At 33.1% G+C, this 7,721-nt stretch overlaps 1 long non-coding RNA gene across 4 annotated transcripts; it reads right to left on the reverse strand.

The window, feature by feature from the left end:
• Positions 1 to 2,918: 2,918 nt before the first annotated feature.
• On the reverse strand, positions 2,919 to 7,431 carry LOC108809262 (uncharacterized). Of its 4 annotated transcripts, XR_008936011.1 has the most exons (5): positions 6,105 to 7,431; positions 4,188 to 4,408; positions 3,841 to 4,081; positions 3,459 to 3,684; positions 2,919 to 3,276 (listed from the first exon to the last, which is right to left on the reverse strand). It is a non-coding gene; the product is annotated as an uncharacterized LOC108809262 (long non-coding RNA). The 4 variants fall into 4 exon arrangements; XR_001942804.2 differs by lacking the exon at positions 6,105 to 7,431 and having other exon boundaries at positions 3,950 to 4,081; positions 4,188 to 6,098; XR_001942803.2 differs by lacking the exon at positions 6,105 to 7,431 and having other exon boundaries at positions 4,188 to 6,098.
• Between the last annotated feature and the right edge of the window lie 290 nt (positions 7,432 to 7,721).

The raw sequence follows: 7,721 nt of genomic DNA on the forward strand, positions 1-7,721 counted from the left end.
TAATATCATAACATCCAAAACAAATATCCTATATAATAAATTTAATAAAATAGTATGATAGATACTACTATGTATAAAGTTTACTAAAACAATAGGATTATATTATTTAAAATAAATAAATCCCGTAAAATACTAAAATGAGATATGTTAAAGTATATTTTCTTAAACACAACATGTAAATATAATTATTTTAGTCATATTTATTTTCTATAATATAAATAAATAAAATTTAAAAATGTATTATATGCAAAATGTTTAAATTAAAGAAAACAACATAATTTGAATGGGGTTCTCTATTTGAGTATTTCATATTTTATTTTATTTTACCTAACTCGAAAATATATTAGTAAGTAATAAAATCAATAACAAAGTAATTTTTTTTTAAAAAACCATTATATATTAATAATACTTAATAAGAAATATAAACAATAATATGATATAGTAATACAATATATAACACTAAAATAGAAATTATATATTTAAAACATTTTTAATAATATAAAATATATTTTAAAAATATAAATATATCCGCACGAACGTGCGGGTTAAAATCTAGTTGAGTATTAACTTTGAATAAAAAATACTGTAAAATGTAGAGAGAAGCTGTAACCCATTATCTTAGACAGCTAACTGTAATGCCATAACCAACTTATATATAAATACTAGAGGAAGCCCGCGCGTATTTTTTATTCAAATTATATATATAATTTTAAAATAAATTTATTTATTTTTATAAGCAATTTTTGTTTGTTCGGATTTGCATTTAGATGTTCGTTTGTTTTTATATATTTTGCGACAATTTCTAGTTCCATTTTTAGGTTACATTAAGATACTAATACTACATATTTTTAGGCGTCAAGTTATATTATAGCTTGTCATTTCTTCTTCTTGTTCTTTAATATACATTGTGTTATAATCCTAAACTTCTGTGGGTATTATAAATTTTGATAAGATAGATTTTTTCATTTTATTGGTTGAGAATTTTCGTTAGCATGTAATTTAGACAAAAGATATTAGTAAATGAAAAAAATTGAAAAAGAATATATTAAATGCAACAAAATTAAATTGCATTTTAACGGAAAAAAATAAATTAAATTGCATCAAGAGAAAGTATCAAAAGAAAAAAACAATATGAACATGGCAGAGAGAAGCCAGGTTATGTATTATGGGGTCCTGTGAACCCATAATAATAATTTATATTTTAAATTCCATGTGAGAAAACAACTAAAATCTGTTAGTTAAGGTGGAAGGGTCATGCTGTACACCTACATTAAGTATTAACCAAGGTTCGTTTCCTTACTCTGCTTATTTTCTTTTTCATTTTTAATGGTGCACCCACAAGATGTATGGTCTAGATTCGCCCCTGGAGCTTGGTGTCAAGAAGTTTGCTAAAACAATTCACGTAGTCAGTCGGGTCATGTTTAATATCTTAACGATGAAAACATTTGGTTAGGATAGAAAAAAAATAATGAATGTAAATACTACATTCGAGCTACAAATAGTTTTCCTATAAATTTTGTTTTTGTTTTGAGGGGTGAGGGGGAGAGATGTATGTAGTATGTTTGATTTACATATGATTACCCAGTGTCATATATATATATATTTTTTAATTGTGATACTTCTCGGTCTGTTGTGGATAAAATAGTGTATTTCGAAAATTTAATTTTCAGTGGGGATTATTTTAGAAGCTTGACCTTGTAATTCTTAAGTTGTAACAGAAGATCAGTGTGTTGTGTGTATAGAATCATGGAAAAATGTATCATCAAAAGAAAAAAAAAATTATGCATGGCTAATGCATGTGTTTTAAAGACTATAATATCGATCCTCTACTCTACCATAATATTTTTTGAAGCTGAAAAAATGTTACATAGTTTTCTTAGTAAATAGATAATGCATATGCATTTCTTTTTGGCAAAAAAAAAGATAATGCATTTCTTCAGCTTTCTGCGGTAAGGTCTCTTACTGTATAGAAAACTCTTTCTTTACGTCGTCAACACAATTCTCCCCAAAACAGCTCAAGTCACCATGTATGAAGTCACTGGGAAAATAATTAGTAACTAAAAAGAAACAAAAATGTATTTTGGTATCGATTAAACTCACCAGTTAATGAACTCTACACCTCTAGCTGCAACTTCCTCTGAGGTCTCTCTTGAACTCGGCTTCCACAAAATATGTGTGTTCTGTGTTGACAACTGATGGTGAGAGAGATGTTAAAAGTAGTTGGAATAATAGGAGGACTGGTCGGAGCTCAAGTATTTACGCCAGAAACTCGGAGGTACTGACTGTTTAGTCAGTTGTTGTGTCTTGTGTTGACCCGCTTCCTAACAATCTTCTGCACCTTTGCATTGTTTATTCCCATTAGTCCTCTTGTGCTTTTCTTCTTCAAAGGTAACTTTTATTATTATCACTACTCTTTGATACAACTGAAATATATCCAAACATTTTTTAATGTTTTTTTGTTTGTAAATTTTAGATTTTTTTGAAAACGGTTTTAGTTTTGTGGTGGTTGGTATTTACAGGAAAATGTGGCCCAGAAGTCTAAGTTTCAAGTTGAAGAAAAAACTGGTTTTGGTTGCTCTTGTTAGGTAAAGTTCTTTTAATGTATGTATGGTTTTGATTCCTACATGCTTACTTATGATTATAACATGTGATTAACTAAGAGAGAATATCTATGTGAAACAGAGTTACTCAGAATTAGTAATAGCATGTATTCTCTAAGTTCTTGGTCACGTATAACATCTAAGTTGTCATGTGAAGGCATTAATGCTTCTTCAGACTGTAATTAGCAGAAGAGCCGTTGAGAAGTTAATCAAATCTCACTTATTTCTTCACTCTGTTTTTTCTCAATACTTTTGTGTATATTATTATTAATAATATATTTGCATATATGGTCATATCTACATGCACTTACACATGTATATCATTCAATAATGGTTTAAAGTATAGATCAATGACTTAGAAAACAGTAAGATTCTTGTCCTTTTATAAGATGGCCCTTCATCTTGCATCTTAGCTTCATCACTCTAACAGAGTAAGCATGAATAAGATCTATGCATAAACTTGAAGTAAGTTCTGAACCTACTTTATTCATCAGAACCGAAGGAAAGCATAATCAGCCATATCACTCATCTTCTTAATCCTCCCAAACATAAGCAATATCATTTTTAACGTGACTACTAATCTTCCACTTGTTCCAATCTATGTAGACAGAATTTTCATCAGTCCCCGCTGAAATGGCTTCTCCATGAGCTGATGTTATTGGGACTTCTCAAGTTTCTGTTATAACCCACACAAATAAGGAAACATAAGCTCAAACTTTTGTAGCCAGATCACAGATAAAAGAGCGGGTAAGGGTAGTGGCATGACCCTTATGCTCGAAAAGAGTGGACTTCAATCGCTAATCAACAAAGGAAAAGAGCAGGTAAGAATAATGAAGTAAGCTTGTGCAGATTGCTTACCTTAGTTGATTGAATCTCTTCCTGCTGTTCTCCTATGATGCGTTTATGAGTTTCGATCCACTCTACCTTTCATGCGTTTGAATTCATACCACACAAATCTGGCTTCAAGAGAAGGTACCTCACAACTCTTTCCAAAAACAAGCTTTGCAAAATCATGTTTCTGTTTTCTGATTTTAGCTTCCCCTGATTTACATTCATCTGCAGCTGTAGCATTGCAACTTTCCATCTGCACAAGAAAGGTTAAAAAAAAATACAATTGTTACTATTAGCTTACATGAGTCTGATATTCAATAAGATAAGCAAATACAAAGGTAGATACTTGCACATACATTTTGATATAGAGCGAAGATATGAAACTAAGCTTTTAACTCATCTAACTCACCCTAAGTTGGTCTTCAAGATTTTCCGTAATAAGAAACAGAAACACATGTTTCATGAGCAGAATTTGATCTTATCAGTAGCACAAAGAATCAAAAATGGCTGGCTCTAACCTAATTCTGATTTGAAGATAGAAAGATGTTTTTTTACTTCAATCCAATCAACCGAATGTGATCATGATGCTCAAGCAACCTCATCATCTCCAACGTTTCAGTTTTGATTCCTTTCTGAATAATGAACGACCCCTTTTCAAATCGGAGAAAAAAACCCTCGTATTAGCGATATCAAAAGTAGTCAGTATGAGATATATGAGATACAAAGAGAAGATGAGTTCAAGGTAAGGGACCCTACACATATTTCACGCCGGCTCTCAGATCCAAACAACGCTTTGAAGACACCTCGTGGAAGCATGAATCAAGAAGATTAATCAGGAATCAATTAATCAGATGTTACAGTCGTGAGAAGAATCGCAATCGTCACGCCTAGCTGTCGCATGAAGAGGAGCGATGAACGCTGCGGTTTCCTTTGGACACGTGTCACTATTCTATGAAATGAGTTTCCAGCCTGTCATCCTATGTGGCATAGCTCAGGAGAGAGCAAACTTAACTTTATATAAATATAAACTTATTGGAAACATACAACCAAAAATTACTTATTCTCAGAAAGTTAACCATCGAGAGAGTCGAGAGCTAGAGCTAGAGAGAGAAAGGTGCCATGAGTTCTTTTTCCGGCCGACGTCGGGGCTCTCACAGCTACCGTCGGTCCGGTTATGGTTTTCTTTTTTCTTTTCTTTTGCATGTCTGGTTTGCGAGGGAAAGGCTTCCTCTTCTCCTTTCTGTTTGGATTTTGATATGAGGTGGTAAAGCTCCGGGATGCGGAGGCTCATATATCTCTGTAGCCATCGGCTAAGTGTCCGGGGGGTGGAGGCTTCTGCAGCTTCGCCGTCGCTGTCTAAGTTTCCGGGGGTGGAGGCTTCTTCAGCTCTGCGCCGCCGGCTCCAGGATAGTTCCTATGTGTGTGGTGGTCTCGTTACCCTTCAATCTACTCTTTGTCGGCTTTGTTTCTCTGGATGAGATCCCAATAGAGATTGATCGATGCTCTCCGAAGATGAAGCCTACGTAAGGAAGGGATCGATTTCAGATCTAGGTTAAAGATCGTGTCTGAAAGCTTGGCGACCGGATGAGATCTCAATTGGGTTTGATGGATGCTCTCCGCTGAAGTTTGTCAGACGATGAAGGTGTTTGTGATGGTGAGTCGCTGGTGAAACGATGGTTAGATCGTCGGCGGTGGAAAGGTTGAAGCGATGGGTGACACGTGTCCTCAGCGTCGAGGATAAGATTAGTGGTCTCCGCTGTGTGTTTGGGCTTGTAGGGTTGTAGGCTTAGCTCTTTCGTTTTGCGTTGCTGTTTGTTTTTGGGCCCTTTAACTTTGACCGTTGGTTGGTTTGTAATGGGCCGTGTTGTAGTTTCTTGTTCTCGGTCTATGTCCTTTAATAAATCTCGTTGGGAAAAAAATTACTTATTTTCTGTCAGCCGGAAGCAAGAGTTTAGTCTGTTTCCACTTAGGACCGGTTCTGAATAAAAAAAACAAGAAAGAGATGAATAAATATGCATTTTATGTCAGCCGGAAGCAAGGGTTTAGTCTGATTCCACTTAGGGCCGGTTCTGAATATACGGGTGGACTTCAATGGAAGACAAGAAGAAGATCCACTGGCTGAGTTGGAAGAAAATGTGCTTGCTGAAGAGTCTAGGAGGGATGGGTTCAAAGATATTCACTTGTTCAACCAAGCCTTACTGGCAAAACAGGCTTGGAAGCTGTTGAATGACTCGGAATGCCTTCTCTCCAGGTTCCTTAGAAGCCGTTATTTTGATGGGAAGACCTTTGATGAGGCAAGTATGAGGTCTAGACCTTCCTATGGATGGAGAAGCATTATGTTTGGAAAAGAACCGTTTGATAAAGGACTGAAGCAAAGGATTGGATCGGGATCTAAGTTTCTGGTATGGGCGTCTCCCTGGCTGAATGATAGAGTATGGATGAGAGCACCCTTGATGAAGAACCAGTTTATCAACATAGATTTACGGGTATCTAGCCTCCTTAATCCACAGACAAGAGACTGGGATCTTGCAACTTTAAATGATATCTTTTACCCTGAAGATGTTCACCTCATCTTGAAGATCAAAGTAGCAGTGGGAGAGGAGGATTTCAAAGTTGGAAGTACAACAAGAGTGGAGCCTATATGACCAAATCAGGGTATTGGGTGGGCTATACCTTAAGCTCCTCGCAGGCAAAGATGGAGGCAGAGGCGTTGCCTTTCGCTAAACCCTTTGAAGGAGAGGATTTGGTTCCTTAAGATACCACCTAAACTTAAGATTTTCTTGTGGAAATGCATGTCCATGGCTCTCCCCATAGCAGAGAGATTACCATTTATTAAAGAATATAATAAATAATAAAATTATAGTAACAACGTTTTCACCCTCGTAAACACATACAAACCTCGTAACAAGAATGACAATTCTGACAAAAAGGTCTTTTTGCCAACCAAAACCAGCAAAAAAAAAATTAGAGAGATGATTAAAATTAAGGGATAATTCGAAAAATACTCTTGAAATAGTTCAAAATTTGAAAATTATACCGTCTTTTCTGTTTTTTGAAAACTACACTTTGTTAAATGTGAAAATACATTTTTATCCAGATTACATATCTCGGTAATTATATCATAGCTTCAAAATTAATAATAATATTAATATTATAATTCTTTATGTTTAATAACATTATAACTCTTATGTTTTATAGCCAAAAGAATTAGTTAACGTCAGTGCTAGCCTTTCCAAAAAAAACTTTGTTATCTCAAAACTCAGTTTTCTTTTTATAAGCAAGACACATTTTGATTACTTAAGGTCACAACCAAACTGAACAATCAAAACCAGATTCCAATTCTCTAGATCTAAGAGAACAATAAAAATCGAGGTGAGAAAGCTACAGAGATCAAATTTGTGTTTGAAGATCAATATACGATGTGTGCAATAATAGAAAAATAGAATTTTCGAAATCCAATTATACTTAAGGGGGTGGGGAAAATTAATTCAACTTCTGGATGACATGAAGAACAAAGGGTTTATTTGCCAAATAACCAAAAACAAAAAAAAAATAGATTTTTAGTAAGAGGTTAGAGAGAGATAGGAAGATAAATAAGGAGAGAGAGAGTGTTTTTAGTTAGATAGTGGGTTTGAGGGTTTTTTAATGATTATACGGGCAAATTTCTCAAGAATAAATCTGAATCCATAGATAAATATTTTTTAAAAAAATGGAGAACAAAATATCAGGAAGAAGACAAGACGACGTTAGCTTGTTACTTTTCATACTAAAAATATATTCAGATATATTAAAAATATATTGTGTGAATATTATAGAGATTTCTTTTTAAAACAATTCTTATTCTTGTTAAAACTGTTATTCTAAATATTAAATAAATTATGATATAAAAATTAAGTGTGGATAGTTTAGTAAATTCATAAATAGAAAAGTATATTTTTCAAAAAATATTAAATGCTAGTGTAATTTTCAAATTAAAATCTCATATAAGTGTATTTCTCCAAATTTCCCTAAAATTAAAAACCTTGTATATATTTTATTAATTTTCTATTTTGCAAAGCATATTTTTTATTTATTAAAAATTGTTAAAGATGTTTAATCTACTTTACTAAAATTTTAGAATTATTATTTATTATTATTCAGCACAAGTTTTTATTATTATAAGACTTTTATTTCATATTTTTATATATTGTTTAATATATGTATATAATATTAATCTACAATTAATTTATACCAATCATGCTTTATAAGAAAAACTACAGCTCAAATTCTATAGAAATAAAATCTAGAACT

Source organism: Raphanus sativus, chromosome 6 (assembly GCF_000801105.2).
Source record: "Raphanus sativus cultivar WK10039 chromosome 6, ASM80110v3, whole genome shotgun sequence".
NCBI lineage: Eukaryota > Viridiplantae > Streptophyta > Magnoliopsida > Brassicales > Brassicaceae > Raphanus > Raphanus sativus.